The sequence below is a fragment of the Leptonychotes weddellii genome, chromosome 11, assembly GCF_054177405.1.
Source record: "Leptonychotes weddellii isolate Sample4059 chromosome 11, ASM5417740v2, whole genome shotgun sequence".
In the NCBI taxonomy this organism is placed as follows: Eukaryota; Metazoa; Chordata; class Mammalia; order Carnivora; family Phocidae; genus Leptonychotes; species Leptonychotes weddellii.
The window spans coordinates 744668-755076 of NC_138379.1; positions in this window are offsets into that span (position 1 = coordinate 744668).

Below are 10409 nucleotides of genomic sequence, written 5' to 3' on the forward strand. Positions count from 1 at the left end.
CTGGAGGCCCTCAGGGTCAGTCTCAGGCTGTGGGGCACTGGCTGGGGCCAGGGATGAGCCAGGGGCTCAAAAATGACCCTGTCCATTATTTCCAACCCAGGGGATTTATAAGGAAGCTGGTTCACTGATGTGGAAAGTTTGGGGACCCTGCGGGAGGCATGGCTGTGGCCCAGGTGTGACAGTGCAGGAAGCAGTGGCCTCGTGGGCTGGGGGCGCACAGAAGGAGGGGTGCCCAGTGCTGCTCGGGCCCCAGGGGGGTTGCCAGCCGCTGCAGTCCCCGCTCCCTGCCTGCCACAGCTCACTGAATTTTCTCCAGGGCGCTTGTCCCACCTCAGCTTGCTCTAGGCCTGGCCTTCTTTTCTCACCTCCCCCGAGGGTGGGGATTTCTCGCCAGAGAGCTCCACGAGCATGTGGTGGGGTGCGGGAAGAGCTGGGGAGCAGGTGTGGGGTGTGGCAGACAGGAGACGTGCCTGGCTGAACTGGGCAGGAAGGACGAGACATGGCCCCCCAAGGGGCAGGGGTGGCTTCCGGTGGGGCTGCCACTTGGGGAGGCAAAGACAAGGCTTGAAGGAAGCTGCTGGTGGGGGGGTACGTGGGAGGGCCCTCCCCCCTCCCGAGTCGCATGACCTGCCTCTGCCCTCGGTGTGGTTCCCATGGTGGGGCCGCTGCAGGGGCTCAGCGAGGAGGGCCTGGGCTCTCTTCAGGCCATTGCTGTCCTTTCCTACCCACGTCACAAGGTCTGGGCAGGGTAGGCCACCCTGGGACCCGGCCGGGCCGGACGGGGATGGCTGCCAGGCTGGCGAGGTGTGCCTGCAAATGAGGCTGGCCGTCCTGGGGTCGCCTTCGGAAAGCTGACCCAGAGCCTCACAGTCTGATTTCCTGGGGGCTGTGGCCGTGCCCCCAGCTGAGTCTTTGTGAACCCAGGTGCAAAACCACAGTCTTCCCTAAGCCCCTCCCTGTCATTCCCTGGCACAGTCCCTTCCTTAAACGCATGTGCCTCTCACCAAATCTAAACATGTTCCTAAGGCACCAGGAATATGGGTGTCACGTGCCGTGGACTAGGGCTCGCCTGTGCCACGTGCTGCCTGTGTGCCAGGGGACGCTCTCATTCAATCCTGACAACACTCTATGCAATGTGTGCCATTATTTCCTCTCACTTTACAGATGGGGAAACTGAGGCACACTGCAATGTGCTCCAGAGTCCACACTGTCAGCCAGAGGTGCCCCGTCGCCCTGGAGAAGGTAACTCTAAAACCAACACGGCGCATAAAAACAAAACAGTTACTAAACTTCAAATATTTTTAAAAAGGGGTTTCTGGTTTCCAGATGGAAAAGCATCTTCCCCACAGGCACAAAATTTACCACGACAAAGATAGAACTTTTAAAATAGAAGAGCGGAAAACAAGGAAGTGAATGATCTGTAAAATCGACAGACATCCTGAACGAAGGGAGGTTTTGGGGGACGTGCCCGTGGTGTGCAGGGGGGAGGGGGCGTGGCCTCAGGGCAATATTTGGATCCACATGTAAGAACAATGATCTCTCAGAACTGAAGGCATGAGCTCTTGACCGAAAGTTCTCGGTGAGTGCCAAGGAAGGCCAAGAGGTACATCCATTCAGATACTTGGGGGTGAGATCTGAGGGCATCGAGGTAGAGAAAAACTCGGAGCTGCTGGGGAGACATGACCCTGTGCCCATGCTGGGGTGAACGGGCACCAGAGCCCGGAGACTCTGGCAGGGCCCCTCTGTGGTGCCGAAGGCACAGAACTTGAACGCTGAATCCCACACCCAAGTAAACTATCATTTAAGAGTGATAATGAGGGGCATCAGGGTGGCTCAGTCGTTAAGCATCTGCCTTAAGCTCAGGTCATGATCGCAGGGTCCTGGGATCGAGCCCCGCATCGGGCTCCCTGCTCGGCGGGAAGCCTGCTTCTCCCTCTCCCCCTCCCCCTGCTTGTGTTCCCCCTCTCTCTTTATCTATCTCTGTCAAGTAAATAAATAAAATCTTTAAAAAAAAAAAGATAATGAAAAAAGGCATTTTCAACATACAAGGACTCAGAACAGACATCTCACAAGACCCTGTGCGAGAGAAACCGGCAACATGGCGTCATATCTCAGAAACCAATACGTGGCACGCAGAAGTTCGTAACTTTAAGGAGTCGGAGTCATCAGTATTTTTCTTCACAGGTAGCGCTTCCTGGTCCTATTTCACAAAACCTTCCCTGCCTTAAGATCAGAAATATGGTCGGGGCGCCTGGGTGGCTCAGTTGGTTAAGCGACTGCCTTCGGCTCAGGTCATGATCCTGGAGTCCCTGGATCGAGTCCCGCATCGGGCTCCCTGCTTGGCAGGGAGTCTGCTTCTCCCTCTGACCCTCCCCCCTCTCATGTGTTCTCTCTCAAATAAACAAATAAAATCTTTAAAAAAAAAAAGATCAGAAATATGGTCTTCTGGATTATTTTCTAAAAGCTTGACAATTTTGCCTTCCACTTAACTTTTTTTTTACTGGTATAAAACATACATAACATAAAATTTACCATCTTAACCATTTTTAAGTGTACAGCTTAGTGGTATAAAATACACTCACACTATTGTCCGTCCACCCATCCACCCATCCATCCATCCCTACAATCCCTTTAACTTTACCAGAGACTCTATACCCAGGAGGCCGTGTATTTACCTTTATTGAGATCTTTATTTCTCCATATAAAGTTACTAACATCCTTTTATTTCAGTTTACAAAACCCACTTGAGTATTTCTTGCAGGGCAGGTCTAGTGGTCACAAACTCCCTCTTTTGTTTATCTGGGAATGTCTCAATTTATCCCTCACTCTTGAAGGAGAGTACCCCTGGACATAAGATTCTTGGTTGACAGGTTTTTTCTTTTAGCATTTGAATGTATCGACCCACTGCCTTCTGGCCTCCAAAGTTTTATCATGAAAAATCTGTTGATAATTTATTGAGGACCCCTGTACGTGAGGATTCCCTTCTCTTGCTGCTTTCAAATTCTTTGTCTTTGGGTCTGGAAGTTTGATTACAGTGTTTCTTAGCGTGGATCGCTTTAAGTTCATCTTCCTTGGTGTTTGTTGAGCTTCCTGGATGTTTATATTCATGTCTTTCCTCAAATTTGGGAAGTCTCCAGGCATTATTTCTTCAAGTATTCTCTTTGCCCCTTTCTCTCTCTTCCCCTTCTGGGACTCCCACAGTGAATATATTGGTCTGCCTGCTGGTGTCCTGAGCTCAGGTCCCTTAAGCTCTGTCCCGTTTTCTTCCAACTTTTTCCTTTGTCTTCCTTGGACTTGATAATTTCCCATCCTCTCTTCAAGTTCACTAATTTTTTTTTTTTTTTTGTCTGCACAATTCTGTCTTGGAACCTCTCTAGTGAATTTTTCATTTCAGTTATTGTACTTTTTAGCTCCAGAGTTTCTTTTTGGTTTCTTTTTAGGTTTCCCATCTGTTTATCGGTATTTTCATTTGGTTCATACATGGTTTTCTTGGCTTTCTCCACAACTTCTTTTAGTTGTTTTAAAGTCTTTGTCTAGTGTATCTGTGATCAGGTCTTTTTCAGAGAGAATTTCACTGATTTTTTTTTTTTTCCTTTTTATAAACCATACTTTCTGGTTTCTTTGTATGCTTTGTGATTTTTAAAAAATTCATTTATTTGAGAGAGATGTAGAGAAAGAGCAAGCACAGAGAGAGAGTGAGAGGAAGAAGCAGGCTCTCCACCGAGCAGGGAGCCCATGCGGGGCTCCATCCCAGGACCCCGGGATCATGACCTGAGCCGAAGGCAAGACGCTTAACCGATTGAGCCCCCCAGGTGCCCCTGCCTTGTGATTTTCTTACTGAACACGGGACATTTGAATTGAATAATGTGGTAACTTTGGAATTCTGATTCTCCCCCTTCCCCTGGACTGGCTGGTTTTTTGTTTTTATTTTATTTTTATTATTGCTGTACACTGTCTCTGTGGATCAGCAGGATCAGCCTGACCTGTAAATATAATGTCTGCTCAGGTCTTTTCTGAGCCTTTTCCCGGGCATCCAAGATCATGTTCTAACTTTCCCCTTATTCGTAGTTGTTTTTGAATGTCCTAGTCTTTAACACTCGGCTCCCAGAAAGGGAAAGAGAGAAAAATGAAGGGAGAGAAGAGCACTAGCCCTTTCCATCCTCTGGAAGTCACTTCAGCTTAAGGGGGGGGCGTGTGACAACAGGGGTGGGGTGCGACATGGTTACCTAGCTGTTTGCACCTCTGTGATCAGAGCACAGGTCCCCAGCATTTGCAGGGCAGGGTCCTTTTTGCCCACCAGCTCCCACAAGCTGTGTGCAGGCGGCTCCAGGGACACACGCGCGACTGCCTGCCTGGGGCCGGGGGCCAGGCAGCTGCTGTGCTGAGAGCCAACACTGACCGAGATGGACAGCGACTCACTCCCCAAGCATTCCCCCTGAGAGCTGCAAGCCTTCAACAGACTGCAGGGTTCAAAACAGTTCCATCGGACGCGCCCATGCGGCTGTCCAGGCGGGGAGACTGGTTCTCCCCTCACAGACCTTCCTCCTCTGCCTCCTTCCCAGAATCTTCCTGCCTTTACATATTGAGTCCGTCCAGAACTGATGTTTGGAAGTGGCACAAAGCAGGGGCCTGACTGCACTTATCTTGCGTCTGGCTCACTGCACCACTGTCACCCTGCACTCTGGTCTCTGCCCAGTTCCACTGGACTCTCCATCTGTCATCTTAATGCAGACAACAGTCCTTACAGTCTCGGTTTCTACCTGAGCAGGCTTCCCACTTCGTGCTTCTTTTGCAAGAATGCCTGGACTCGTCTTAGCCTTTTGGACTTCCACATGCGTAGCATCAACGTCCCAAGTCTTTTTTTTTTTTTTTTTAAAGATTTTATTTATTTGACAGAGAGAGACACAGCGAGAGAGGGAACACAAGCAGGGGGTGTGGGAGAGGGAGAAGCAGGCTTCCCGCCGAGCAGAGAGCCCCACGCAGGACTCGATCCCAAGACCCCGGGATCATGACCTGAGCCGAAGGCAGACGCTTAACGACTGAGCCACCCAGGCGCCCCATCAACGTCCCAAGTCTTACACACAACAAAAAGCAGGACTTGTGGGGAAGGAGGTCATGTCGAGTGAATTACTGTGACAGAAACCAACATCTGCACATACCACTTCAATCCATGAACACTGGTCACCCCTCCACCTATTGTGGCCCCCACCCTCCACCCCATAGCACTGCCTGAACTGCTCAGACTTGCTAGAAGCATCTGAGTTCCCCCTTTTCTTTGTCATATTTTCAAACATTTCAGAAAGAAGTTTTAAACATATGCGATTAGCATTTTGGGGGCTGTTTTCAATGGGGATGTCCCCAGTAAACCTAACTTGCTGTATCCCTGTTCCCTCTCAGGAAGGGCGAGTCTGTCCTCTTCCCAAAGGGGCCGCCATACTGTGCCTCATCTATGAGCCGGCGCACAAGCCACCGAGGGACCCCCCTGGAGGTCCGGGTCTGCTCAGACAGGCCATCCCCGGCTTGCAGGGGACTCCCTGGCGGGCTCTCCTGGGAGAGACTCTGCCACTGTGCCCCTTCGGAAAGGAGCGAGTGCTCTGCCAGACAGAAGGAGGACCCTTCCTCCTCACGGCCACTCTGGACCGAGCGTCTGGGTGTGCTCCACGTGGCCTCGCTCTCTGCCTGGGCAAGCGGCACTCCACCTTGCCCCACTTCTCCCTGCGGTCAAGGACAAGAACGTCTCCATAACCAGAGTCACTGAGGGCTGAGAGGTGGGGCATCCGCTGCTGGTCCTGCCCACTGTGCCCACTGAGACCCTGTGACCCCTGGGTGCTGCCCCAGACCCCGGACACTGTGCTCTCAGCTCGCTCCGAGTCCCACTGCCAGTGCCCGGGGCCAGCCCTGCTTGCAGGGGCTGCTGTGCCTCCCTCCTGGGCCTGGGGAGCCCCTGACCCATCAGACATCCCCTGCCACCGTCACCACTTTGCCTGGCAGCGCGGGCCGCCTGGGTGCCGGCTGAGGCCTGCACGTCCCTGCTGAGTGGACCCAGTTCTACTGCCAGGCTCACCAGAGGGAGGGGCCCAAGGCCATGGGACTCACCAAGGGCACAGGGGGCAGGTCGCAGCCGTTTCTAGAACTCTGCTGTGTGTTTCACTCGACAACTCGTCCCAAACCTCATCCTACAAGGGGTACTGGCAGGCACCCACGAGCGCTGAGTGACCCCCATGTCATGGTGACCTTCCCCGGAGTCTGAGTAACCTGGGGGTCACGTCCTCATTCTCCCCTGCAAGCTGCTCCTTCCATGGATGGCAGCCACGTGGGTCCATGACGGCCCAGCTGTCTGGGGCCTGAGGTGGGGGACTGGAAGCACGGGGCATGGAGCTTCACGGTGGGTCAGCTTTGAGGGCAGAGCTCCCACCCCACAATCTCAGGGGTGCCGTCCAGCTGCCGAGGGGCGGTCCATCTTCCGCGGGCAGAGCCCCACCCAGCCCAGGGCCCCGGCCAGACCCTCCTCCTCAACACCCCTCAGTCTGGCTGCACACAGCCCGCGGCCCAGGCGTGAATGCCACACGCTCTGTTCATTCCTCACTCCCCCACACGGACGCGCATGTCTGCAGGACGACGGCAAAGCAGGGCCACACGTCACGGGGGAGACAGACGGAGCATTCCACGCTGAGTCAGCGAGTCCTGCATCGTAACGTCCATTAGCTTGCTCACGTTTCCACCGTCGTGAGGTTCGTTGCTTGCATTTGGGGGATACCTTACAGTGGCGGACGTTACAAGTGCATACACAAGGTATTTTGCATTCCGCCAGGGCTAATGTCTCCACGAGCACGCCAGCAGCCAGGAGCGGACGCTCTGAGGAACCAGCTGCGCTCCGGTCACCACGGATGCACACACCGAGCCCCGCGCCGCGCTGCCCCGCCTCACGGGTCTGTTCCCTGTCCACCGACCGTCAGCACACGTCCCCCACTGCCCCCCGCCATGGCAGGGTGGGGCCGGCATTTTCTCCAGGGGCTTTGCCCAGTGGGACGCAGCACAGCCCTCCACGCGGTCCCTGTACGTCTCCCGACCTGAGAGCGTCAAGCCTCATGTAAAACCTGGCTGTGGCTTTTCTTCCACAAAGACTGCTCTTCAGAAATGAACAGTTCAAAAGGCGTTTGGATCGAAGAGGTCATGACAACTACTCAGCTCCCTCAGCACCAGGGAAGAGGCCCGGAAGGCCTGGGGCCTGTGGGCACCCAGACGCAGGGCGCCCCACGCACTCGCGCCCCGGAGGCGACTGGAGGGCCTTCCTGGTTACTCCAGGGCCGCAGCGCGCATGAGGCTGGGACCCGAGCCCTTCCTCCCTTTGCCCGCGTGTGGACCAGGCACCTGCTGTGTGGGCACCGGCGAAATGAGCAGCAGACCCCGCTCCCCGAGTTCCCAAGCCACCCAGCATCTGCACAAGGATGGTGAGAAGATAACAATGTGTGTCAGTCCAGAGGGTCCAGGAGGTGTGGGAAGGCGCAGGGAGTTGCCGGGGTGGCCAGGAAAGCGGCCCAAGGAGGGGACATTTAGGAGAGGCTAGAGGGAGGACAGCATCTGTGCAAAGGCCCTGGGGTGGGGCTCACCAGCAGTGGCTGGAGCTGGGGGGGAAGTGGGTGGAAGAGAGCAGTCTCGAGGCCCTTGCAAGGGCTCCAGCCTTGACCCAAGCAAGACGGGGCTGCTGGGCACTCGGAGCACAGGAAGGATGTGACCCAGCCCGAGCAGATGTGAGGGCAGATGCAGCAGTGTGCAGAGGTGGGAGCAGGACTCCGAAGCCCCTGCCCCCTGCATCCTCGGTCCCCACTCCTGTCCCAAACATCCTCTCCTGGCTTGGCCCTCCAGCCGCACCTCCTCCCACTGGAACCCTGAGCCTCTGGGCTGTGCCCAACACGGCAATGCTTCTGGGGGGCTGCGACCACGGGCTCCGTGTCCACACTCCAGCTCCTCACCTGTGGCTGCTTGCGCTCTGCGTCAGAGCTGTCCCGGCCCGCAGAATGCGAGCAGAAAAGTCCTCCCACCCGCCCTGCCTCCCCCTCTCCTCCGGCATCTCTGCCCCCGCCCCAGGTGTGCACCTGCAGGGCCACAGGGCGTGGAGCGAGCAGCAGGGGCCTGGCCTCCTTCTGGCCCTCTAGGCAGGGGGCCTGTTTGTCCTCAGTCCTCATCTCTCGCGCTTGTGTGGAGGCATGAGGGGTGCGGCACGGGGAAGACGAAAAGCCGTCTGCTGGGACTGAATGAGTGATGGTGTCTGGACGTGCGGCCGTGGGCAGGTGCAGTCCCCACGATGCAACGGGTGCCTTGTGGAGAGGCCCAGGGAGCCGCCCCGCCCCTTCTGCCACATGAGGACACGGAGGGGACATCAGCCCCCAGAGCTGGGAGGCGGAATCGTCCGTGCTCTACGCCCTGGGCCTGGGTGCCGTCACAGCAGCAGGGACAGACTTTCGGGGATATCCTCACACATACGGAAAACCCAGAAGAGCCGATGCAAAAGCCAGAGCAGAGAGCTGAGAGGCGGCAGGCAGCGAGCCAGGAGCAGCGAGAGCAGCGAACGCCGCGCGTCCACACAGCCCCGGGGACGTGTTCTGGGCGGCGGCACGGCTCTGGAGCAGCCGGGCCAGGGCTGGAGCTTGACTGCATGGCGCTGGCTTGGCTCTGGGAAGTTGGGCGCCCGCCCGAATGACCCTGGGGGTGCTGAGGAAGGGACCGGAAGGCTCAGCCTGTGTTCCCAGGGCGGCACACGTGAGGAGGGCACCTGGACCGGGAACCTCGGAGTCGCGGACACCGTGACAAAACCAGCTCCCCAGAGAGCAGAGGCAAGGGTGGCGAGAAGCTGCAGGGACAGGCTTTGGGCCCTGGGGCTCCGGGTCAAGCTGGAGGGGCCGCATGCTCACACGGAACAGCACATGGAACAGTCTCCTCGACGGAGGCCGGCAGCCTCCCCCAGCGTCCAGACCTGAGCTGCCGGCTGGAGGACGGTCCTGCAACACCATGCCGGCAACACAGGGTGGCGACCCCGGCCCTTCCCAGAGGTGCCCCAGGATCAGATGGGACACCAGGGCCCCACTAAAATTGGGGCTTATGGGGTCACCTGGGTGGCTCAGTCAGTTGGGCGTCCAGGTCCTGGGATCTCAGGGCCCTGGGATGGAGCCCCGCGTCGGGCTCTGCACTCAGCGGGGCCTCAGCTTGGGGATTCTCTCCCTCCCTCCCTCCCTCTGCCCCCCCCCCACACGTGTGTGCACTCTCTCTCAAATAAGTAAATCTTTAACAAAATAAAAATAAATAAAAAATAAAATCAGGGGTCATGTCCCCAAGCCTGTAATGCGTGATTGGGGTGGACAGGCTTACTGCCAGCAGAGCCCACCAGTGACCCCTTCACTGTTCAGTAACCGCTGGTGCAGCTAGGGGGGGAGCCCTGAACCCCAGGTCAAACCGCCTGTCCGAACCACGGCACGGGGGAGGGGCTGGCAGAGCGCAGGGCCGCCTGCAAGGACAGGCCCATCTAGCCCCTGCCCCGACCCGGGGCCACGTCCTGCACTTGCATGCCAGGACCACGGGGCCACTGGGTTCACGGTAACAGGCAGCGTGACTCACACGGAGCGAGCCGGCGTCTCGTGCCCTCCACATCACCGCTGTCCCTGAACTAGAACCCGTGTGCCCCACGTCACGCACTCGTGTTTCCCAGTCGGTACAGATGTGTGTCGCAGAGGTGACGGGCACTTAGTCCCACGCCCCGTGGGGCTCACTGTGACTCCTGACCCGAGTCGAGCATCCCCCCTCCCACCCCTTCGCTCCCCGGGGGCAGCGGTCTCCCGGGCAGTGCCCAGCCTTCCACCGATCTCCAGTGGCCGCGTCTTCACTGCCAGTAGCTGTCGGGCTCTGTCCCATCCTGTGCACAGCCTCCTGGTCTCTGCTCGCACTGTTTTGTCCTGTTTGCACATTTAGGTCCCTGTGTGGCGCTCAGCGGAGTCCGACTGTGGAGGTTTGGTCGTGCGGATTCTGCTGCTGAGCCTTGCTCACGGCTGCTCCCTGCTCGTGCGGACCGTCTCCCCAAGCACGCACGAAGCCGCGTGCGCTCGAGTCCTCAGAGGCCCAACCAACACCACGTTCCTCCAGGAAGAATGTGCCTCTGCTTCCACCAACCCAGGACGGCTTTCTCCTCCGGGACTTCCTGGGCCACGTCGGGCTTCTGGCAATCTCCCGTCACCTCCTTCTGCGGGGGGCGCTTTCCTTCGAGCTCACCCTCGCAGCAAGCTGGACACCAGCCCCTCGTCAGGAGTCATGCCTGAGGCTGTTAGAACAGAACCAAGGCGGCTCGTGCCCAGACACCCAGGACTTTAGCACCTCCAAACACGACCGGGCGCCTGCCTTGTGCACACTCGGGAACGTGC